The 25611-nt window shown below is 41.5% G+C and overlaps 1 protein-coding gene and 1 long non-coding RNA gene across 13 annotated transcripts in view; one reads left to right on the top strand and one right to left on the bottom strand.

The window, feature by feature from the left end:
* LOC139042259 (uncharacterized) overlaps window positions 1–2768 on the bottom strand; it is a 41174-nt gene extending 38406 nt beyond the window's left edge. The window contains exon 1 of one of the 2 annotated variants that reach the window (XR_011498771.1): window positions 2572–2768. This is a non-coding gene — a long non-coding RNA (uncharacterized lncRNA). The remainder of the gene's footprint in view (window positions 1–2571) is intronic. The other variant, XR_011498772.1, reaches the window with a different exon arrangement.
* Window positions 2769–10651: 7883 nt separating this feature from the next.
* Window positions 10652–25611, top strand: part of PSD3 (pleckstrin and Sec7 domain containing 3) — a 655493-nt gene continuing 640533 nt past the window's right edge. For 4 of the 11 annotated variants that reach the window (XR_011498768.1, XR_011498769.1, XM_070499773.1 and 1 more), the window contains exon 1: window positions 16270–16730. The gene's annotated coding sequence lies outside the window, so the exon portion shown is untranslated. Of the gene's footprint in view, window positions 10791–13469; window positions 13488–16268; window positions 16731–25611 lie in introns of those variants that run through there. The other 7 variants (XM_070499774.1, XM_044751008.2, XM_070499757.1 and 4 more) reach the window with 6 other exon arrangements.

Here is a 25611-nt window from a genome sequence, read left to right as displayed (position 1 = left end):
GAACAGAATCCTAGGTTGGTGGGTTTTTTATTTCAACACTTTAAATATTTTGCTCCACTGTTTTCTTGCTTGCGTGGTTTCTGAGGAAAAGCCAGATGTAATTTTATCTTTGTTTCTCTATAGATCAACTTTTTTCCTCTGGCTTCTCTTAAGATTTTTTTCTTTATCTTTGATTTTCTGCATTTTGCATACAATATGGCTAGGTGTAGTGGAGTGTTTTGGCATTTATCCTGCTTGGGTTTCTCTAAGCTTCCTGAACCTGTGGTTTGGTGTCTGACATTGATTTGGGGAAATTCTCAGACACTATTGCTTCAAATATTGCTTCTGTTCCTTTCTTTTTCTTCTTCTGGTTATACATATTTACACCTTTTGTAGTTGTCCCACAATTCTTGGATATTCCATTCTATTTTTTTAAAGTCTTTTTTATCCTTGCTTTTCAGTTTTGGAAGTTTCTATTGGTGTATCCTCAAGCTCAGAGATTCTTTCCTCAGCCATGTCCAGTCTATTAATGAGCACAACAAAGGAATTCTTCACTTCTCTCAGTATTTTTTTATCTCTAGTATTTCTTTTTGATTCTTTCTTAAAATTTCCATCACGCTCCTCAAATCATCTGTTTTTGCAAGTTGTCTATTTTGTCCACTAGGTCCCTTAACATATTAATCACAGTTTTTAAAAATTTCTGGTCTTATCATTCCAACATTCTTGCTGTGTCTGACTCTGGTCCTGATGCTTCTCAGTTTCTTCAAACTGTGGGGTTTTGCATTTTAGTATGCCTTGTAATTTTTTCTTGCCAGCCAGATACAATGTACTGGGTAAAAGGAACTGGAGAAAATACATTCCTTTAGGAAAGTGGTATAAGATGCGTGGGGAGGAGAAATGATTAGGTCTTAGTCTTTCATTGAGCCTGTGCCCTGAACTGTGGACTTCAGAAGTGGTTTTCAGTTTCTCCCTCCCCCTCAGATCTGACAGAATGGCTGAAGTGGGATGGAATTTGTATTTCCTGTCCCCCATGTGGAAGACAAGAGGGAACTGGGATATTCCTCTTCCCCCAAGTCAGCTGGGCTCTGATGAAACCCCATTAGGTTAAGCTCTGATAAAGTCATTTCTCTTAAGGGCAAGCCTTGTTAAGAAAAACAGAATGCTCTGGCATATTTCAAAATGACTACTTTTCCCCTCTTCCTGTCAGAAGCATGAGGGGGTTTTTCTGCAGTCTTGACTCGAGAACCTGCTAGGGCTCCTAGAGGTAAAACTCACAAACATGTGAGGGTGCCCCCTGTGACTGGCTCCCCTGGGGAGCTGATCTCAGAATTATCCACATGGAGCTTCCAGCAATTTGTCAATGATGGTTCAGTTTTCCCTACCCTGGTACTGGTTCCCGAGGAGCTTTCTGCTCCAGTAAGTTATGAATCTCTGTATCCAGCTTGTCTGTCCCCAGTTTTGGGGGCAGCAGTTTACCTTGCAATCTCACTTCTCTGACGGATCTGAGAAGAGTTGCTGATTCGGTTTGTTCAGCTTTTTACTTGTTAGAATAGAGTGACAACTTCCAAGCCCCTTAGATGCCCAGAAAGAAACTGGAAGTCTCCTCATATGTATTTAATATCAAAAAATGTTATGGTCATCCCTTTTGATTTAGCCATTATCTTACCAAATTCATTGCTTACCACTATTTCTTATACTTTTTACTTTCCTTATCTAACGTTTTTGTTCTGATTTATTTTTTCTTTGGCTAGGTGACTTCCTGGACTGTTTTCCTTGGATAGGTATGTGGGTGGTATGCTTTCCAAGGTCTTGCAAGTGTGCAAATGTAAAACATGATATCTTCACTGGGTTTGGGATTTCTGGATCTGTTCACCCAGGAGCCTAAGATGATTGTCCACTGTCTCTTAGCTTCCAACGCTGAATAGAAGTCAAGCCCTCTTTCTTTGTAGGTATTCTGTTCTTTCTGGCTGAAGCTCAGACAAACGTTTTCTTTATCACTGAAGTTCAGAAACGTTACCAGAATATGTCCTGTTTTTGCCCAATCCTGCTTGTGACTCTGCTCTCTTTCAATATAATGATTCAAGCATTTTTTTTTTACTTTAGAGTAGTTTTTGTGTATTTTTTCCTTAATCATCATTTCTCTGTTTGTTCTGTTTTCTCCTAAAAAACCTACTATTTGTATAAAAGGTTTCCTAGGTTTGCCTTCCAAGTGACTTATTGTTTCCCTCATGATTTGTAATTCTTTCTTCCCTGTGCTGTGAATTGTGAGTTATTTGTCCCTTTTGGCTGTCTATTCCGTTAATTTAATTCTCACCACAACTATAATAATTTTAATTTTTCTTGAATTTTTAAATCCAAAGTCATGTTTTGTGCTTACAGTGAATCTTTTTTTAATTTAATTTAATTGTATAATTTAATTCAATTGTATAATAAATTTATTTGAGATTATTATCAATTTTTATTAAATTTGTCTGTGTCTTTTTTACCTCAGTAAGACTCTTCCCCTCTTGGACTTTGTATTAATTTTCTATTACTGTATAACAAATTACCCCAAAATGTCATGATTGGAAATAGAAACATTAATTGGCTCACAGTTTCTGTGGGTCCTGAAAATCCAGGAGTGGCTCGGCTGAGCGCTTCTGGTTCCAGGGCTCCCGCAAGGCTGCAGTCAAGGTGCTGGTCAGACTGCAGTCCTTTCCAGCTCAGCTGAGGAAGAATCGCGTCCAAGCTCCTTCATGTGTCCCCCTTCACAGGCTGCCTCATGACATGGCAGCTGCTTCCTCCTGAATGAGTGATCCAAGACAGCGTAAGAAGGAACGCCTAAGACAGAGGCCACAGTCTATTTATAACCCAGTTCGGAGTGACATCCCATTAATTTTGCCACATCCTGTTCATTAGAAGGGAGTCAGTAAGGTCAGCTCGTACTATGAGGAGGGGATTGCACAAGGATTTGAATACCAGGAGGTGAGGGTCAGTCTTCCTCTCTCAAGCTACTGAGACCCTCTTTGAAAAGCTGCACCTCTCCCCTTTCCCTGTCTGTTCATGAATGTGGGTTCCCTCTGAGCCTGTTCATATTGAGCTCAGGGGACACTCTTGGGCATTGGCAAAAGCAGAGAGGCTGAACGCGTGACAGTCTTTGTTCTGGAGACTAGAGGCAAATAAGCTGTCCCTAGTTTTTGGTCAGCCAGAACTTCTGGCCTCTTATTCCATCCATAAATATAACCAGATCAGTCCTGAAAGCCATGGGAAACCACTAAAGAGAAACATGATCAGGTTTGCTTTTCAGGAAAAAAAAAAATTCCTTTAGCAAAGAAAGGAAGGATGGTTTGCAGGAGAGGTAGGCGAATTCATTATGTATCCTTGGCAATAATTCAGGGAAGAGATGATGGGCTGAATAAGACAGCGGCACTTGAGTGGGTAGATACAATATTTAAAAGGGAAATTTACTAAATTAGAATCTGGAGGTTGGGGATAAGAGAGAAGAAATGTGGACTAACTCCCAATCATTTGGCTTCAGCAGGTAGTGCACGAAGGGGCCATTCACTAGAATAAGAAAATACAATTAGGAGAACTTAATTTTTGGTGTGTGTTATGGAGAATAACTAATTCAGTTTTTAAAATGCTTTGTGTCAGGTGCTTCAGGACATCCAAGTGGAATTCTTCAATAGGAAGTTGTATTACAAAGACCTGCATTTCAGTAAAGAGGTCTGAGCGTTCTTGGGAATCATTAGGGTCAGGTTAGTAGTGGAAGTCAAGAGGTAGCCATCAAGGAAGAGGAAAATAAGTCTAAGGAGGGGAAAGCCCTTGAAAAGAATTGCAAAATGAATGGAAGAGAGTTGCAAGAAAAATGAAAGGACTATTAGCATCAATACTGAGGATGTTGAGTAAAATAAAATTGAGAAAGTATCCCACTGACTTGGGACTGTGAAGACTATGGTAATCTATCCGTGGAGTAGTGCAGGCGCAAGACAGATTATAGTAAGTTGAAGAAGTGACTAAGTGAGGAAGTCCAGAGAGCGATGCTTAGCTGGGAAAGGGGGGGAAGATAGAGGGAAGCCAGAGGAAGATGCTGACTTTGATTTAATATGGGACAATTGTTATTCCTCCTACTATTGACTTCTATTGAACACTGATTATGAGCCAGGCACTTGTGTTAAGTGCTTTTATTAACATTGGGTAATGTGTCAATGAAAGAGTTTGAAGATATGGGAAAGAGACAGAACACTTCATGGATGCAACTCTGAGGAAGGCAGGAGGGAATATGTAGTGTATGTCCAATAACTTTTTGTTTGTTGTGCATAGTATTTTTCTTCAAGAAATGCCACTTTCCCACCTGAAAGGTTGTCAGTTACATGTCCCCACTTCCTACTCCATCCTCTGGACACTGGGACGCACACATGACCCAGAGTGGCTGTTCATTGCCTTGGTCCAGAGATGGGTAGGTGACTCAAGTTGGGTAATCAGAGTCCTCTCTTCTACTTTTTCTTAAGTTACCTAGAAAATAAAATATTCTTTCCTGTGGTGTCATTATTTGTAAGGACAATGAAAGCTAGAGTTGCTGGTGGCAGTCTTTGCCACCCACATGGAGGTAGCCATCCTTGGGCTGAGGAATGGAGGAAAGGAGAGCTCAGAGGCAAGAAAAAGGCAGAGTCAGGAAAAATTAATTTGAACTCTTGGAATTAGCTGTGGTTAAAGCCAGTCCTATCATTGGGGTCTATTTGCTTAAAGTAATTGATTTGGGCATCTGTCACAACCAAAGCCTTCAGGGCTAATACAAGGGAGCTAAAGCATGCAAGGGGGGATTAAAATAGGAATGGTCTCTTCCAATAAGGCAGAAAGGAAACAACCAAGAACCATATAGCAGAGTTGATGTGGGGGCAGCAGTTTGTGGGAGCTCTCTCCTGATGACTTCTATTTTCTCTAGCGTAAGTAAGACTACATCACCTGCAAATTGTAGTGGAAGAAGTGCAAAGCTTCAGAAATGTGATGAAATGTAGCCTTTCAGGGATAAAAAGAGAAGAAATTTACCAAGGATTGCACCCTGGGAATGTCGTGAGCGTTGAGAAGCCATGGATATGTGTGGCAAAATTAATACTTTTTCGTTTCTTTTTTCTCTTTTTGCCCCTAGCTTTTCCCTACAGCTTACATGCAAGAATAGAAAAGGCAGATGATTAGGCTGATCTTGAATTTTATAGAATGTGCACAATGAATGAACAAAAGGTCAAGGGAATTAGCGTTGAAGATACTAAAAGAGAAAATGACTGAAGTAATGGACTGTGGAATCCAGGCAACGCGTAGAAGGAAATGAAGCCTGATGGGATCCAACAGACCAGCAGAAATGGAAAAGCCAAAGTTATTGTGACATTGTTAGAGATATGGTGTAGTGGTAGCAAGTGGATGAAAACTGGATCAAAGATTGTGGTCAGACAGTGTGATATTGGAGTTCAAATTTCATAGGTGGAATAGATGTAGAGAATGTCAGGATACTGGTTTAGGAAATGAGCTACTGAAATGAGGAAGAAGGCATTGAGCTCTCCTTCACAATACCTCAACTGTTTCTAATTTAAATTCACAAATGAACATTCCAACACCACCAGGCAATCATCTCTTTTCATTATTTTTAGATGATGACCTTGCTTCATACATCAAAGAAAAAATAAATGCAAATGATAACATCCATTTTGTTATCACCAAACCCGATAACCTACTTATAACTTAATCTACCTACTCTACTTTCCTTGCTGTTACAAGAAATGTCCTTGCTTCTCTATAAGGCCAACCTCTCCTCTAGGATTCTGGGTTCCATCCTCTCTCCTTTTGCAAGCTCTGTGCTTCTACAGGTGTTACTGAATCGGGTTCCTTTTGCCCACCACGCAAAATGGCAATCACCAAGATGACAACTTTGCAGCAGAGAAAGGGATTGTTCACAAGGTAGCAAGTGAGAAGATGGGAGAACAAATCTCAAATCTGCCTCCTCGAAAATAGGAGTTAGGGATATTTATGGGATACAAGGGGCATGGTGGTCTGAAGCGTGGGGATAGATGGTTGAAGGTAAGGAAATGGGAGGTAACTGATGATCTGAGCAAGCACAGTCAAACTTCATGGCTCTTCATAGGAGGCATGTTCACAAAATAGGGATGTTAGCATGATCCGAGGGGGGCGTTTTCAGCCCTCTGACGTCCAAAGGGTCACCTATTAGTCATCTGCACAGAGCCAGTTGATGAGTCAGTGGTCTTAATCAGCCTGAACTGGACAAGGAGTTGACTCTCAGCTCCTGAAAAACTTAAGCACCCATTACCATGGTGACCGAGCATCAGAGACGTATCTATGGGTTAGGTTTTAGTACTGCGTTATCTAACTGCTTTTGCTAACAGACAACTAACTGAGTATAGTTAAAGCAGGTTGGCCCCTGGTTTCACAGGTATTATGTTTTCCTCTCGCGTTGGTGTCTATTTACTGGATCATTCCGATTTATATACACACACATGCCTTAATATCAATCATTATTTTAAAAAAAAGATCCTCCTTCGATCTCGTCTTCCTCCAGCTACCACCACATTTCTCCATTCCCCCTCACAAGAAACCTCCCTAAAAGAGTTGCATTCCTCACCGCGTCCACTCTTCACCTCTTATTTTCTCCTACACTCACACCAACTGGGCTTTCATTCCTACTACTCCCCTAAACCTCCAATCCAGATCACCAATGACCTGTCTCTCTCCAAAGCCAATGGTCAGTTCTCTGCTCTGTTTCGCTTGCCCACTCAGCAGGATTTTACATGATTGACCATTCCCTCCTTCTTGAAAGACCTTCTTCTCCAGGCTCTTCGACACTGGTTGTACATTTATCCTGCTGGTAAATTTTCCGGTCCTCCATCTTATCTGGTGTTCCTCCTACCTCCCTGACTCCTTCTTCTTAGTCTATTTTGTGACCTTCCTTTTTGTGACCTAGTCTTCCAAATGGTCTTTACCAGTCTGAAGGTCTCCCTATGTGTGCTCTGAAGATGTCCGAATCTATGGACTGTCCAAAAACCAGGAAACAGAAAATATTCATTTATCATACGTTTTTTCTAGCTTAATGAATGGACTCATGGCTTTGAATTATAAAGGGCCCTTGTCTGCAAAGGTAAAAGAACACAGAGTTGCATTTGAAAATGTAACTAACATTTTAAAAATGTATTTTCTATATTTCTAGTTCGTATCTTTCTGCCTTGAGCTCCGAATTTGTATGTTTGACTGCCACTTGGATGTCCAGTTGTCATCCCAAAGTTAACTTGGTCAAGATAGAACTACTTATTTCCCCACTCCCACTTTCTACATCTTTCCTATCTCAGGAAATGGCGCATCATCCACTTACTTGTTTGGCAAGACAACTATGCACCATCTTTGATTCCTCTCTTTCGTATTCCACATTGGTCTCATTTCCAAAATGTGTACAACCCTATTCCAAACCACCATGTTTCCTGGACTCTTGAAGCAGCCTCCTAACTGGTGTTCCTGCCACCGTTTTTCTCCCTCAGCACCCTTCTATTCCATCCTCCACATTTCAGCCAGTGACGTTCTAAAACGTGAATCATAGCGAGTCAACCTCCCGCTTAAAACCCTCCATTAGCTTACACTGTACTTAGAATAAAACCCATTTGGTTTCCTGCCTTTGCATTCCCTTCTGTCTGAGAAAACACCTGACTAGATATCTATATGGCTGCCTCCTGAATGTCCCTGACACATTCGCTTTACGTTGTTTTCTTCATCACAGTGATCAGCACTCACATGAAATTACCTTTTTGTTTCTGTATTTATTGTTCAACTTCCTACCTCTTCCCCACACCCACACACCAGAAGGTGAGCTCCTAGAGAGCAGGAACTTTGTCCTGCTCACTGGCTTATCCCAGAGCCTGGTACAGGGCCAGACACATGGCAGGCATGCAACAAAGGTTTGTTCAGCTGGCTCTGCCCCAGGCCCTTCCTCACGCAGACAGACAAGAGAACTCACCAAAACATGCATAACGCTATTTCTCCTCCTTGAATGCCTTTATCTTGCTTCTCAGCCTAGAAAAGTCCTCATTTTACTAGACTCAACTCAAATCCTAACATCAGAAGATTCTGAATTCAGACAATAGTATTCTTATGGAATCACCTTTGCTGAGCTGCATTTCTGCAATGTCCTTGGCTCTTATCAATGAATGTCATAAGAAATTGCCATATAAAATCTTCTATTACATTTGCTATAAGAGCATTGTAGGGGACATTGTTTCTACTCTAGTTCTCTGTGACACTTATGAAGCTCCTGTTTGAAAATTTTATTTTGTGTCACAGTTCTAAGAAAGGTTTATTTTCTCCCTTGATGAACTGGTTTGCATTCTACTTTATGACAATAAACATTATGCAGTTGAGCTTGATTCCCTTTTCTCTTTGACTTCCAGAGAGCTCAAAGGAAAATGAGATGTTAAAGTATGGTGTAACTGAACTCTTCTTTTGGACTAAATTTATTTTTCCTCTGGCTTGATTTTCTTATGATATTTACATTTCCACTGGTCCTGATCCTCTCTCTCTGTTTTATCATTACTTTAATGCATGCAGTTTTTGGTGTAAACTGGTTCAATCCTTCCTGGAAGGAGGCAGGGGTGGTCTTGTCTCAGTGATGCCATTTCCCGTGTCTCCAAGCTGAGTGACTCTCTCTGTCCTTTATGCTCCCATAACACTTTGTTCACGACTCCACTACAGCTCTCTTCAAATTATCATATACTGTAGTGGTTGAGGAAGTGCTTAAGGCTCAATTTCTGGGTCCACCCAACTATGCGATTTTGGAAAGCCCCCTCTCTGTGGCTCAGCTATGAAATGAGGATACTTTGTGATGCCTACTTCACAGGTTGTTGTGAGGATTAAAGGAATAGATGTGAAATGCTTAGAACGGTGCCTGGACTATATGAGGTGCTCAGTGAAGTTACTGATTATTATTCCTGCTATTATATTGTAGTTACTTATGTGTTTGACGTCCCTGACATGTCCCGAGCTCCTTTAGGGCGGAGACTTTGTCTGTTTATTCCGAGTGCAGAGGACAGTGCCTGGGATCAACCAGGTGCTCAATGAATATTGATGGAAATGACTTAGACTGAAATTAGAATCTGTTTCAGGATTGTAGAGTGTTAGGAAGGGAATTTAGAGAGGCATGGTGGGAATGGACTTTGAAAGGCTTTACATGCCAAGTCACATTTACGTTTAATGTTATAGAAAACAAGATCTACTGATGTTTGAAAAACAGTAGGGAAAAGCAGCTCATTAAGGAAGATGAATCTAATAATGGGGTACGGGTTTGATTATATAAGGGGTGGGATGGGGTCACGAGGCTAGTGAGCTGTATCCCACAAGTACCCTTTTGGTGTTTCTGAGGTTCACTTTTCTGTTGTGCTAAACTCATTGGGCCACGTGCACCCACTCTCCCCACATGACTCCACCTGCCCGCTGGGTGGCCATTTCTTCATCTCCTCACCCTTTCTCCAGCGGCCCCCAGGATCCCGGCAGAGGAGTCGTCCTGTGTCCTTTACCTGCACCTCCAAATCCTCCCACTGTGTCAGCCAGCTAAGGGGAGACAGGAAAACTCAGGTGGGCCCTGATGGGAGGCTGGTGACCCGGGGAAGCTGAAGGTGAGCATTCCACGTGATTGGTTTGGGAAGTGTGTTTGGCTTTCTCTGGTTGGTCCTGAGCTGAAAGTATGGGGGGTGGCAGGGCCAATGTTAGGAGAGCTTACATTTGTTGATCAAATCTTGATCTTGGTCTGGTCTGGTTGCTACAGAGACTGTGGGTGAGAGTTCTGTTTTCTATATGGTGTGCCCACCATCCCTTTGTACATTGTCTCCCACCAGCCACCCACTTCTGCTTCCTCTGACCACAGACACCTTTCCAAGCACAGGCTATCATTGGGAGTTCTGGGGAGCACCTGACCTTCCAAGGGGCTGGAAGTGAGCGCTTTTCCTGAGAGGAAAAGCTTAAGGTGGTGGACATCTGGTACACGTGGCCTGTGCCCAGGGCAGTGTGTTGTAGGCCTCCAGCCCTGTAATGCAGATGGGTAGCTGAGCTCTTTGATTTTAAAACTGTAAAATCAGCTCCCTCCTGCCCCACCTTAGTTCTATTGCAGTGCAGACAGCCAGTGATTACAGAATCCACATATTGTCTATGTATTCATCATATTCTCAGGAATAGTAACTGAAGAACTCTGTCTACACCACATGTAGGTTGGGGTCTATGCTGCGCAAATGGCCAAGGTAGAGTGTGGTGGACATTCTGTGGCTGCAAATTTGGTTTTATAGTTTCTGTCTTCACATAGCCTCCCAATTCATTTTGTTATGGCCTTTTTCTGGGCCTGAATTTTCGCCACAATGTAGGGAAATATGCAAGGCCCTAATACCCAGAGCTTTGAGCATCCTGCAATGTCTTCTATCAATGAAGAGTGATGTTTTGTCTCCATCTTTACTCTTTCCCTGTGTCTAGTTAGCCGCAATTGAACGGGTGCCTGCTGACTCACTGGATGCTATTCAGTTTGCTCTGTCAGCTGTTTATTAATCTGTAACTTCCTGTTAAGATGCAGGGTGTGCTATCTGAAGAAACCTTACACAGCATGAGTTTTATTTGGGGACTGGATGTACCAATATATAAAGAGGATCTGTGAGAGTTACTTAGTCCTGCAAGCTGTTTTTTGGGGCGCTCACAGTGTGCCAGGCCCTGCTCAGTGCACTGGGGGAGCAGGAATGAACGCGATAGTCTCCACTTCCAATTCTTTGCCATCTACTCCAGGGTCACTAGCGCCATAGAGTGTGGTAAGTGCAGGCATAGATGTGCAAGGCATAGCAGGATGCAAAGGGGAGCTGGAAAATTCTAGTGGAACAGAGGAGCGAGAGGCTTCCACAGAAGAGGCTCTGGAAGGGAACCTAGGACAGATTTTCAATGGGTGGATAACGTGACAAGATGTCACATTTTGGTGACAATGTGAGGGGACAGGAAAGAGCTTGAAAGTGGGAGAATTATTTGAAGGTTATTTTAGACGCTGTTGCAATTATTTAGGCAAGAGAAATAAGGGTCTAGTTGAAGACAGAGAGAACGGATGCAGAGGAGATCTGAGAGGATGTTTACAAGATGATGGGGCAGTGGGAGGTGAGGAAAAAAGAGGTGAGTGAAGATTTTTGTTTTGGGTTGTTTGGTAAATGACGTTGCTATTAGATAGAATGGAAAAGAAAGAGAAGCAGGTGTGTTGAGTGAGGGCTGTGGAGACAAGGGGTTCACTTTTGGACCTGTTGAAATTCAAGTGCCATGTGGGAACACCATTCATTCATTGGAAATCTAAATCTGTAGCTTGAGAAAGAGGTCTGGGCTGGAAATACAGATGTGAGGGACATCTAACAATTTGGAAGCATGATTCTATTAAAAACGGATTGTGTTTGGGGCTGGTCTGGTGGGGCGCAGTTAAGTTCACAGGCTTCACTTTGACAGGCTGGGGTTTGCGAGTTGGGATCCGGGTGCAGACCTATGCACTGCTCATCAAGCCATGCTGTGGCAGGCGTCCCACATATAAAGTAGAGGAAGGTGAGCAAGGATGTTAGCCCAGGGCCAGTCTTCCTCAGCAAAAAAGAAAAAAAGAAAAAAAAGAGAATTAACAGCAGATGTTAGCTCAGAGCTAATCTTCCTCAAAAAAAAGAAAAAAAAGAAAGAAAGAAAAAACCCAGATTGTGTTTTCTGTTTATGGAGCTTGACAAATGAATAGTGCTTCAAAAGTATATAGTGTTTAACTTAAAATATAGTTTTCAGGTAAAACGTAATTAGATTCCAGATCATGGCTTTTTTTTTTTAGTGGTGTTGGCTTTTATGTTGGGGGTTGGGCATATGAGGAGAGGAAGAGTCCAGTACAAGCTGAATACAATCTACAAATTGAACATCAGGCTGTTAACATTGACATTAAAAGCGTTACTTGCCTTTTTAGGATTAGAGATTTAAAAAACACACAAACTATGCAAAACCGTGCCGTTGCATTTAATCTTGGAACTCTGTAAAATGAAGGTTCTTTCCCAATGGTGCTTCACTCGTCCCCAGGAAGTCAGTGAAAATGTGAAAGTCCTGTCATCTTTTACCGTTCAAAGTGGAATTTCCAAGAGTATCGTTTTGTAAAATTGTCCTTTGTATCCAGGAGTCTAACCTAACCCAAACCTTAACTCTAATCCTGAACGTAGCCTTAACCCTGACTGCAGCCCAGCCCTGACCCGAGGGTACCAACTCCAGTGTAAATTGATGCCTACGCCTACGCCTAAATCTGCACCTCATCTAAGCTGAACGCTAACCCTCCCACTAACCCCAAACCTGGCTGTGACCCTAACTCTAACCCTAATTCTAGCCCTAACCCTATTTCTTGTCACTAACCCTAACTTTAACCCTAGAACTGGCTTTTTTAGAGGTCAACCTATTAGGGGAAAATGTTCCTTAGGTCTCCAGTAACTAGATAATCAAAACTGAGACATGAATTCCAGATTACACGAGTAATCTAGAAGCAGATCTTCGGCAGACCATGTTTAACAACACATCGTGATTAGGTAGCCTGACCTTTCTGGAAAGATACCCAAAGGTCTGGGTATCATTCCTGGATGTGTACAGGACATCCTTGCTTCTGCTCTCTCATTTCAGGAAGTGTCCCTAATAAGGGGTGCTGTGAAAATTCAGTGAATATCTCTGAGAGGCAAGATCCAAACTGAGGGTACATTTTCCTCAACTTCACCAAGGTGTCTGCTAACCTTGATCCAGCCTCTAGACTCCTCACAGTGCAGGATTCTCTTACTTCAGAAGACAACAGAGGGCCAGGGCTCTTCCATTTATATCTAAATCCCAATGTGACCAAATCTAGACCTTACCAGCCAGAAGTCACCCGGATTAGACAAGCAGTCCTTAAGACGGTGCAGTATGAGGCACTGGGAGTTACAGAAGTAGATTTTGTATTGCATTTAGAGACTTTACAGCCAAGCTGAGGAAAGATGATTAACATGAAACAATGAGAGAGTGTGACAGGACAGAAGGTAATTCAGCGCTGCGTTGTGCGGCACAGACCTGCATACTGAACTGGTCCAAAGGGTGGGCAAAATTTTCTCACTTGTGTAGCACTTGACAGCTTATCAAAACTTGGTAACACACCTTCAATCTTTCTAGGATCCTGAGAGGCTGATATAGGGCAGGTGTTAGTAGAATCATTCATATTTGCTTGTGCAGAAAGATGCTCAGAGAAGATAATTACTTCCCCCAACTTCCCTAACACAAGCAGCAAAGCAGAGTTTTGAACTCAAGCCAGCCAACTGCAGATCCAATGGGAAGCTCACTCTGCTTCGCAGAGTAAATGAGACTTGAACTGGGCCTCAGAGGACTGAGTAAAATCTGAACAGATGTGGGGAAGCGAGAGTGCTCTGAACGGGGCAAATACCACAAGGAGAAGGCATGAAGCCAGGAAGCGGATAGTGAGCAGACAGAGAGCAGTGGATGAGGTAGGACTGGACGGGAACATGGGGCTTTGAGAGCCAGGCAAAGGTGTTTCTATGTCATGTAGGTTTCACTAAGAAGTCAACGATGTTTTTGAACTAGACAGTGGCATAAAGAAAGATCCGTCTCACAGTGGTGGGCAGGGAGGGCTAGAACAGGAAGTCCCAGAAGCAGGAGGGCCATCAGAGTGGCTTTGGGCTGTGGCTACAAGGAAGGGCCCAGAATAGAGTGGCAAGGGTTGGTATAAAACAGAAATAAATGGGTAAAAAAGAAAGGCAATTCAAAGGGATGGACTTAGTATTTGATTGAGCAGGAGAGGTGGAGAAAATGAAAAAAATCAAAGAATTCCAAGTTTGAAATAACTGGTGTGCGGCCTCAGGCAAGTCCTGGAATCTCTGTGGGCCTCTCATCAGAAGAAAACGTGATGGCGGAACGTGGCGGCAACCCTCACCTCACGGGGCGTGAAACCGGGTGTGCATGCAGAGTGATCGGAGGCATCAGTTGATGTAATGAAGGGAGCAATTTTAAAATGTCTAGAAAGATATGCTCAAGAACATTATTTAAGATAATGAAAAATTTGGAAATATCTAAATGCTCTACAATAGAGAAAGAAGTAAGTAAATTATTAGTATTATGTAGAAATTAAAATCACAGTTGAAGAAATGGAGACATAAATATTCAAAATATAAAGGTGGGGAGAGAACGAGACTCAATACTATTTGAATATTATTAAAAATAAAGATATGAAGAGAAAAAAGGATTAGAAGAAAGCATTAAGAGTGGTTATCACTGGCTGATGGTAATGTGGCTGAATTGTATTATCACTCTTGTACTTTGTACTTTTCTAGAATTTCCAAATTTTGTACACTGAGCTTTTATTACTTTTATGATGAGAAAAAAATATTTAGGAAAAAAGAAAAAGAAATGAGATCAATTACTACTGTTTAAAATCTTTAGATGTATTGTGCCCCTTATAACTGTTTCGAAATAAAACAGCGTCTAATAGGCAGAGAGGTAGCATTCTTCTCTCTGACTTAGAAGGTATCAGTGGAGTGGAATAGATTCCCAGACACAGCAGAGAGGAGGTGACCTTCATGGGAAAAAGGGAATAGAGCTGAAGAAGATCAAAGGCTGCAAAAAACAGAGCAGAGACACATGCCCTAACTGAAAGGAAGTCTGAGCTCTCCTCTGCAAGGCAGTCTGACCTTTGGAAGCTGTTTACAGCCCAGAGAAGTACAAAGCCACTCCGGAAGTAGATAAGAACGCAGTTGTGTCAAGGTTGCAAACAATGCTTCATTATCCGAAGTATTTCATTAGGTTTGCTAACCTCAAGGAGACCTTTGCCAGGCTCTCTTGTGGTTTTCTGCTAGGACTGCAAAATGCTTTCAATGAGTGTGCATTCAGGCATAAATGAAAATTGACCATCCAGTGACGTTGTGTGTTGAGAATTTTTTATGAGTATATATATATAACTAAATGAAATATTTCTAGGAAATAAGACCACAAGTGTGCCCTTGAGGAAAATAATAACTGAAAACCAATAGAGTAATTATCTTCAAATCTTGATATTGATCTTGATCCATGATAAGTTCCGGCTTTCTGGTTAGTAAACGGATAATATCACAGGGCTCCTTATTTGAGGCAATATGGAGTGGTAAAATGGTCTTTGACTTGAAGTTTTCTGCTAAATGTGTTATTTCCCATTACCTTGTACCATCACTTAAATCGAAAACGATGGGAATTATCTTTAACAGATAGATAAGTTTCTGACAAATGGAGCCTTCCTTTTGGTTTATCTTGGAATTTATTTTACGTTTACCAGTGTGTTGCCGTTTTCCACCAAATATATGCTACTCAAAGTTCGGAGAACTCTCTTCAAATGTTTTTTCTCCTCCCTACAATTTACGCTGTCCTTGCCCATGCCATCACTGTCATTCTGGATGTCACTCTGCCGTATCACAGGTGAAGCACGCTGGGGTCTGCCTGGTAGAGGTTCAGAGTTCTCTAAATATACAAGTCCCCAACCCCCAATAAACACCCAATCTGCAAAGGGTCAGGGAGCATCCTCTCTGTCTGGCTTTCTTTAGCGTCGGCTTGTTATTAGACTTTGGGTAGATTTACATGTGCTAATTTTCTTGGCTGTGCTTACTTTTGTAAAAATGGCATAAGAAAAATAAAGTAACCTTGCAAATAATGGAAGAATCTGAATTTCTCGACACCTCTCGCCATCCCCCAGTATTTGTGATTCTTGCTTATATTTTACATGCCAAGTGGCTCAAACTGCTCCACATAGAGATGGAAGATTTGCCCAGTTGTAAGGTATTTTTCAATGTAGGTTCTCAAAGTAAACACTGTAAGACTGTCTGATTATGATAGGACATAAAGGATGCCAGAAACATTAGGAAAACAAAAATGAACACGTCGATACTAGTTTTTTAGAAGTTGGACCTCATTAGAGTATGTCTGTATCTTCAAAACGTCTAGGAGGAGGAAAGCGAACACTGCTGGGAAGAAAGGTCAGAGGATAGTAACAGAATGGGAACTTTTGGACCTTGTTTATATAAATGAAATAATTAGGCCTAAGATGGCTTTTCTATTGTAGCCCTCTCACCCCGTATTTGTACGTGAATGACTGTCAAACCACAGGTTAGCACACCGTGTGTAATCAGTATGCTATCTGGCGCTCCGTGAGAGGCCACTGTTTCTCTAACTTGCGCTGACCGAAGCACTTCCTGTACTGCTCTGGCTTAACTGCCAGGGCCCGAGGGTCCGGTTACACTCAGCTCGTTTTAGAATCACTGTCCCTTTCTCTCTTGGCTGGCAGAAGTGTCCCTTGCTGAACTTATATCATTCTAGTACTGAAAAAACCTCCTCTTTTGACAAATACATACAAGCAGAGAGCTGGCAGGGTTACCTGTATCTGTTTGAAGAAACTTTTAAATCTTTCTGCAATTTCTGATTCCTAACGTGCTTGAGACATGTACCTTTTACACCTTCTCCTTGACAAGTAAGCCAAGATGATGTGGTTTTTGTCATGACCTGCAGTGTAGAAGATAAGGAGAATGAGGAAGAAACGAATTTGAAGATCTTACAGAGGGAAGGGACTGGGAATTTCCCTCTGTTGTGGAGTCTACTGGAATAAACAGTCATTAACACCAGGCCGCTTAACTGAGTGCATTTTCTATTTTAAGTTTCAGACACAACCTCAAAGCAAAGAGGAACCTCTCCAGGGACCTGAGGCAAGCCCGGTAAGTCACTGCCTAGGACTGAGACTTTCATGTGAAGAAAAACACCAGCAAGAGTAAATTTTAGGAAGAAATGTCTGGGTCCTTAAAACATTCTATCCTTTCTGTAGCCACGACTGTTGAAAATAAGAACCTCATGAGGGGGGAGGGGCTTCGGGGGATCTCGCGGCTTTGGAGGAAAGAGAGACAGAAAAATATGCTTTGTTTTACTGTCTAAATCCACTCTAGCACAAAAGCAAATTGCCAGTGGCCTGGGTATTTGAGGATGTAGGCAGGTTGACCATCTGCGAATTACGCTATCCTTTCAGTATGTTCTGAAATCCTGACTGGTTGGGCATGTAGAGTTTTCATGAACAAACACTGAGGAATGATTTTACTGGAAACTCAAGTCCATCCTGATTTAAGGAGATCTAGTTCCATTTTTAAAAAACCTTTGCTTTTTGCCTTTTATTTAACAATATCGTTAGTATTAAAGAGACAAAACGATAGCCAAAGCATTGAGTTGATGACAAATACGTTATAAAGAGCAACTGTAAATAGTAACAGTATTAGAAAATATTGTCATATATTTCCAAAGCTGGACATTTAAACTTCAAAAAACAGAAGTAGAAAAGATAACTTTTTACTTTCTACTTAGCTATAAAAATTGACTTTGGTTTTGTGCTCAGACCCACTAAGTTGGCCTCTATCTGGCTCTTTGCCCTTATCAAGCAAATGGGGAAATACCTAAATGTGAAATCATCGCAGTTTATTAAATGTCAAAGAGAAACTTGTCAGCCAGAGATATCAGATAACCCATTGCTTTGCAGTGCAGTTGCTAACCACAGGAAACGTCAGTGTTCCCTTTAGAGACAAACTATGGCTACACAAAATGCGTAGTTTATAAATAATTAGGGAAAAAAGGTTCGAAAACATGACACTCGTGTTATGCTCTATGATTCTAAGAAGAATTAATATTACAATTCGCGTCGCTAATAACAATCGTTAAGTATCAGTGCGTTAGAAACTGTGAATGTAGACTAAATTGCCGCAAATTCGGTAATCTCAGTTAGACAAACGGGCAGGAGAGCAGCACAGGAGTGAGATTTCAAGGACAAGTGTGGGGGCGGGGCACTGTCTAGGGCGCATGGGACAATCTTTTGTGGATCTGAACTGATAAGACAGGGTTCTCGGGAAGGATGCTGTCAGTCCTGAGATGTGATTTTCTCCCCTCTGCCTTGGGAATGTCTTCCCTGAGACGAGGGGAGGAATGGAGCTTTCTCAGTCTCCTCTCTGGATGTTCTCTCTTTGTCTTTGAAAGGGAGGAAATGAAATTCCATGGAAGGGATCCTGACCAACTTAGAGAAACCCTAAGGGGATCTATGGCATTCTAGAGGGTCCATCCTTGGGTGAGGCTAGGAAAGCCGATGAGCCCCCTGCAATCTTATGCAGAGCTGCTGGTTAAAGAACCACCCTTTGCATAGGTAGAGTGTTTGAGAAAAGCACCCACACAGGTGGAGGAGAGATAAGTCTTTGAACTGCGGCTGCCTTTGAGGTTGGGCTGCCTTCTGCTGCTCTAGCAATAAAAAACACTCTGTATCTCAGGATATTTATGAAAGAATGGGCCCAAATCAAGACCTCTCCGCTTGCTTTGTATAGGGTGTCTGTGTGTGGAGAGAGAGAGAGAAAAACGCTTCCTGACCTGTAAACAAATACAGGTCAGCCAGTGAAATTTAAGAACACTGTAATTGGGTCAGTCTTGCCCAAACGGTGATGGAGAGGGTGTGGACAATGAGAGAAACTGAGGCTTACTGGGGTGGCTTTGAATTCGATCCAGGAGGGTGGAGATGATGGCTCAAGTGGAGAATCAGAATACTGGAGCATTAAGATCATAGTAAGGAAGAGAGGTGCGTGAGGATCAAGGCGAGGAGAGAAGTTGGGAGAAATAAAGATGTGGTGAGTTGAAAGCAGGATGGGGCAGGTTGAAAGGAAGGAATAGTGATGAACGACTGAACTGGTTCTGGTTGGTCTCTGCCCAGCCCACCACCCATAGAGAGCTAGTCTGACCCACCCAGGAAGGGGAGGTAAGGCACATGAAAGCCCTCGATGGTCCAGCTCCAAGCTCATAGGTTGTGAGGGCTCTCTGAGTGTGGTGGGTTTCCACAGCTGATTCCTTTGCTGGGAGATGAGGGAGATTTCATGAGTTTTTAAAGAATCCCCTCTGGGCATCTCCAACTGAATTCACGGTAGTGAGTGGGTGGACCCAGTGAGGTGGATCTTGACTTGCCTGGCTGGTCATTTTCAACCTCTTTGCTCAGCCCCTTTGACTAAGGTCTGCCTCCAGTTTCATTCTGCTGAGGTGAGGTAGGCTTGACCCTGACAGAAAGCATTGAGGAAACATTCCCATTTGTAAATGACTCTGTCTGGCTCCCATCTGCCCGCTGCCCCACTGACCCAAGGAAAGAAATGTGCGCCTGCGCCCAGCCATTGGTGGAAGGTGCTGTACTCCCAATACAGACCCTTTCTTTTTCTGCTCTGCCACATCAGGCTGATCCAGCAACACCATCTCAGACCACCCTTTATGCTGGTGCCGAACTCTCCGTGTAGCCCTTCTGAAGCTCCTCTCCCACTTGGCCTGTGGTTGGGGTGAAGCACCCTCTCCTCCTCCCCTACAGTGAGGTGAGGGTGGTGGAGGCGAGCATAGCACCACAACTCAATCCAAAGTCTCTTCGCCCTCTTCATCTGCATGTTCAGTCTTCTTACAGCTTGATTTGGGTGATGGGTTAAGCTTTATAAAAGCAGTTTTCAGCTCTTCCATGCCTTGTCTAGATGGTCTTTGAAATTTGGCAGTACCCGGAACCTGTTATTGTTCAGACTTTGGGGAAAAACTGAAACAAAACAAGTCACATCCCAATCTCCTGTTAAAACTAAAAATAAAAACTACTAATGAGAAAGAGGAAGCACCCATTAAATATGATGAAAATGTGCTGAGACTCCAAAAGCTTTCAGAAGAAAGCCACATGAACCATCTAAAAAGCTAGTTAAACATTAATTTTTTTTCTAGTCAAATTACAGCAGTAGTGACACCTTATTGCCTCAGTAATTTGATGCCACTTCACAAGTCAGTTCAGATATTTCTCCTGTATCAAAGTATATAATTCAATATTTTTCTTGCTGCTTACTATTTTAGTCAAGGCAAGAGTTTGGTGCTATTTTTTAACATGATAGAATAAAATTACTGGAAATTACATTCAGTGAATATATTTGGGCCCTTGGCAACATCTAATGATATAAATTAGGTATTTCAAAACTTCTATCAAGTCCCAACTTTCTTTAGATAAATTTGATTGGCCAGTTATGCTTAAAAGGAATATTATTTTGACTCACAGAATAATTTTTATCCAATACCTTCTTTAACATTTCCATTCAGAGCAAAGTTTATAATAACTGATGAAGATCTGAAAACAGTGGTTCCAATTCTATTCTCAGCGTATGTTTGCTTTTGGTGATATTGTTCTTGTTATTTACTATCCTAATTTATACTGACTAGGTTTTTTTTTTTTAAACCTAGCTTAATTCCGTGGGAACAATTAAAACCTCATATCAATTAAATAAATATTGGCTGGAAGATTCAGCCATTACGTTTCGTTGTTGCAAATTAGACTGTAAGGCAGTCAGATAACTTTAAATTACAGATGATATGTATTAAATTAATCAACATCTTGCATTCCAGAATGAATTGCTAAAACTTGAACTGTTTTTCAGCCACCATTCCTGAGTTTCTTTTTGAGTTTAAATTCAGTAGGGAATTGGAATTTTTCTTATTTTGTGAGCAAGGATCAAAATCTGTGAGCTGATCAAAATCTAGCGCTGCATGACAAATAAACCCAAAACTTAGTGTCTCAAAGCAATGACTCTCAGGTGGTATTTCTCATGGCTTTGTGGATCAGGAATTTAGGAGTGGCTCTGCTCAGTAGTTCTGGCTCATAGTGTCTCGGGTGGTGCAGTTGACGGTGGCTGCAGTGGTATCAGCAGCGTGCTGGAGCATCTGGGAATTGGCTAGGCATCTTTGTCTTTGTGTGGTCTTTCCTCATGACTAGTTTGTGCTTCTTCACAGCACGGCAGCCTCAGACATCTTACATGGCGGTTCAGGGCTCCAAAGCCTCGTGTCTTGAGACAGCGAGCCAGGAGGAAATCCTATTGCTTATAATGACCTTGCCTTGGAAGTCATCCTGTGTCACTTCTGCCATATTCTAGTCATTGAGACAGTCAACAAATCCCACTCAGGTTCAAGGGGAGAAGACATAGACTCCATCTCTTGATGGGAGAGTTGAAAAGTTCTAGAAGAGTATGTGGGATTAGGAATGTTGTCCATTTTTGGAAAATACAATATGCCACAGTTTCTTCTCTGGCTACAATAATCCACATCCCAACGATATGCAAAATGAATCCATCTGCTCTGTCACGAGGCACCAGGCTCAGGCTTCAGGTTCAGGATCAAGTTATCTAAGTCAAGTAGAGGTGCAGCGAAGGCTCCTCAAGCACAGTTATTCATGTACAGCTCCTTGAACAGTGTTCCTGTCAATCTAAAGACTTGCAAACTAAGAGACAACTTATCTGCCCTCTACCTGTGCAACCTACAATAGTCAGTACACCATAGGACAACCACTATAGACGCTCCCTTTCCAAAAGGGGCAAACAGGAAGCACACACAATTCTAAAAACCAGTCAGGCTCATGTTACCAGGTTCTTGATTAGGGCTCAAGCCTGCTACTGTGGGAATGATTCGCCTTAGCTCTTAATTCTGCCCTCTGGGCTCTTAATTCCTCTCTTTGAATAAAACGTAGCCCATGTTTGCAGTGGAGTAGTTTCCCTATCCTGCTTCCTGTCTGTAGAAGCTGTGGGTCCAGAGGTCTCTATTTTATAATGTTTCTATCCTTTTCTGTCCCACTTGATGTTGTTTCTGCTGGTATAATTCTCCTAAAAACTTTGTGGTTTTCCTATAAATCATACTGGGGTTCACCAGAAAATGGCAAAATATTTGAAAAGAAAATGTTCAGAAAAAAATTCAAATAACCCTTAAACATATGAAAAGAAGCTTACTTTTTCTCAAAATAAGAGAAATTCAAGTTAAAATTCACAAGAGATCATGACGGGGCTTCTAGAGTGCTAGTAATTTTCTGTTTCTTCATCAGTGTGCTGCTTACATGGGTGTGTTTGGTTTGTGAAAATTCACCATCTGTGCACTTATGATATGTCCACATTTCTGTATGCATATTATACTTAATTAAGAAGTTAAAAAGCAAACTACATTGAGATACCACATCTCATTTATCAGGTGGATAAATATACCCAAATTAGACAGTATATCCTCTAGAAAAGGCAGTGAGGAAACAGGCACTCTTATACAATGCTGGTGTGCATGCAGTCTGGTGCAACTCCCATAGAGGAGTAGTTATAGTATCTAGCAAAATTATATGTACATTCATCCTTTGACCCAGAATCCCACTTCTGGAAATCTATCCCAAAGATATGCAGGCAAAATTATGAAGTGCCAAAATGCACAAGGCTACTCATTGCTATTTTGTTTGAAACAGTAAGACACTTAAAAAAAACCCCAAATGTCTATCAGTAGGAGTCTGGTTGCTATTACTTTCAAACAAAAGATTACTATGTAGCTGTAAAAGGAATGACAGTGATCTCTATACACTGCATTGGAATTTTCTCTCCTGTATATTACTTAAGAACATGAGCTATGGAACAGTGTTAAAAAGAGGGAGTAGGAGAAACAATACATGAATTTACCCATAGTTTTTTCTGTTTGTTTGGTTTTTGGGTTTTTTCACTGAGAAAAATTCACCCTGAACTAACATCCACTGCCAATCTTCCTCTTTTTGTACGTGAGCCACCACCACAGCATGGCCACTGACAGGTGAGTGGTGTAGATCCATGCCTGGGAAGCAAACCCAGGCTGCCGCAGTGGAACACATCACACTTAACCACTAGGCCACCAGTGCTGGCGTGAATTTACCCAAAGTTTTAAAAAGAAACAAATGAAGACTGGACAAAACTAATAAAAAATTATTACCTATGGGGACGGAGGGAACAGAGTGGAGGCAACCGAGATGAATCTTTCTTTATAATTTTTACTTCGTAAACCTGAAATGTTTTACATAATTTCAAAAAAATTAAAAAGCACCTTTAAAATTGAACACAGAAGGAAGTCCCTAACTGTATATCAAGTTCACAAAGTGTCCCAATTTATTGTGTCATCGGGACACTGTTGAGAGTGAAGGGGGTGGTGTTAATAATATTCTGGGACAACAGGTATAAAGTGGACTCACCTGGTCCAGAGGGACCCATGACTCCCCCAGGCCGGACGTTATTAAGGAGTCACCCTTACTTCTGTTAGGTGTGGTTGTGTCAGTCATAGACGCATAGTGGAGTATTTATAGGTGACCTGACGTAACATGTGGGATTTGCTTGCAAACATTGCTTCTCCAAACTTGTGCGTGCATGAGAATCACCTGGAGAGCGTGTTGAAACATGGAGTACTGAGCCTCACGCGCAGAGATCTGGATTCACTTAGTCTACACTGGGACTGAGCATTTGCATTTCCAAAGATGTTCCCCATGATGCTGATGTTACCGGTATTTAGACCACACTTTGAGTAGCACTATTTTAAAGCATTTTACTTCAGCTATAATGTGTGTGTCCCCATTTAAAGCTCTTTCAACACACTCACAGGCACACCAGTTCACCCTCTGCCTCCCTGAGCGGGTTTGTGCGTGCGTCAGTGGGGGCTAGCTGCAATGAGACTAGCAATGTGTAGATCATTGTGGATGTTGCGTGATGCATACATGAAGTTACTTTACTGCTCTGTCCTCCTTTGTGTATATTTTAAAATTCCCTTCACAGGAAGTTTATAGATTTTTTTCAATTCAGGAGGGAGAGGCTCAACTCAAATAAGCCTCTTGTATTGCCTTGAATCCCTTGGTTGAATTTCACTGATTTTTAAAAATTTTTTATAAGAATCATGTTTATCCTTTTGCCATAGTAAAAACCAATAAAAGAGAAACACATAAAAAGTTCACCCTAAAGCTATTATCTGTGATCCACATTGTATAATTATACATATGGTTGGGACCCAATGCAATGGAAATCCTTCAGAGTTTGATCAGAGAATGAATCCATATTTAAAAATAAATGTTGAAATTTGAAAACAGACATAGAAAGACTTTCTCTTCTATGTGAAAGAAACTCTTTAGTCATTCTTCTGTATCACTTTGCCTCTATCAAACTTTCCTAGTTTTTCTCCTTCCTTTTCTGTGATGTGTTTCTGTTCCTATACGTCTCTCTTCTTTTCCCTTCTCTTTTCTTGATCCTCCCCCTTCTGTCTCTTTTCTCCTTTCCTCCATCCTCTCTGCCTTTCTAAATGTATTTAGATTATTTTTATTTTTAAGTAAAGTTCAGCATCGTCTGTTCATAATTTGCAAAGCGATGGGTTATTTTATATTTTTCTCTCAAAAACTGAATTGCTTTGAATGTACATGAAGCCTTTAGTTGGTTTCTTTTTAAACACCTGACTATAGTCAGTAGACTTTCATAGGAAAAAAACGTCCACACCACTAAAGTGACCAACCACAGATTTGGCTCTGTAAGCTGTTTGCTTTCTTCCTCAGTGTGCTCCTGGAGATGGCCTACAGTTTGACTGAAACATGTGCTTTTACACTAACCATGCAATCTCCATTTGTGAAAGGTTTCATTCCCCGCTCCCCGCACTCTGAGAGCTATATGATCTAGCACAGTATGGTAAAACGCTGCAGTATTTTACAATTTTTTTAAAAACGTACATTTTGTAACAGCTACAAAAGAGCAGACTATGACTCACACAGTTTTACTGGAGCCATCCTTCAGCCCAGTTCACGAATAATAGGACCTCAACAATATTTTGTTGGATGAAACATCAACAGAAGCTGATAATTTGGAGTTTGAGAGATCTGTTTAGGAAATGGTTGCAAGCATACACTCCCTCGGTAGCTTATGTCGCATGTTTAGCCTTATGGTTTGTTCTATTCCATATACAAACATACATACATTCAAAGTTGTGGGAGGTTTTGGTTTTTTTTAATGAAGAAGATTGGCCCTGAGCTAACATCTGTTGCCAGGCCTCCTCTTTTTGCTTGAGGAAGATTGTCACTGAGCTAACATCTGTGCCAATCTTCCTCTATTTTGTATGCAGGACTCTGCCACAGCATGGCTTGACGAGTGGCGTATAGGTCTGTGCCTGGGATCCAAACCCACAAACCCTGGGCCGCAGAAGTGGAGCACGTGAACTTAACCACCGTGTCACCGGGCCAGCCCCTGTTTGAAGTTTTAATAGGGCACTTTTGGTTAACCACAGTCCTTGCTCACTTTTAAACAAAAAGAGTTTAATATCTTAATAAAATTTGACTTTCAAATACTTCTCTGAAGAATGAAACAACAAACAACAAACTCACAGATTTCTTAGGCAGAAAATACAGGCCAACTATCAGAACGGATAGACAGTGTTGCCCAGTGCCTCCTGGAATGACAACACCAGCAGCTGACGTTTGCGTGGCGCCTGCTCACTTGTGGCATGTTCCTAACTGTTTTCGATTACATGTAATTAATTTACAATAACCATGTAATTTTCACAACTATCTTATGGGGTAGGGACTTTAAATAATAATTGGAGCTAAAAATAAATTTGCCTTCATAAATAAATTTAGAGAGAAATAAATTTGCCTTAATAGACTCACATATAAAATGGGTATAGTCAACAAATTTGATGGTGGGAAAACAATGGAAGGTATAACAAAATCGTTTAAATTAACTTCTAAACAGATATTTTAAGAAACTACTGAATAGTTTGACTAGAACA

The sequence above is a fragment of the Equus asinus genome, chromosome 27, assembly GCF_041296235.1.
Source record: "Equus asinus isolate D_3611 breed Donkey chromosome 27, EquAss-T2T_v2, whole genome shotgun sequence".
NCBI lineage: Eukaryota > Metazoa > Chordata > Mammalia > Perissodactyla > Equidae > Equus > Equus asinus.
Note: the sequence above shows the minus strand (reverse complement) of the source record. Positions and strands in the feature narration are given on the sequence as shown.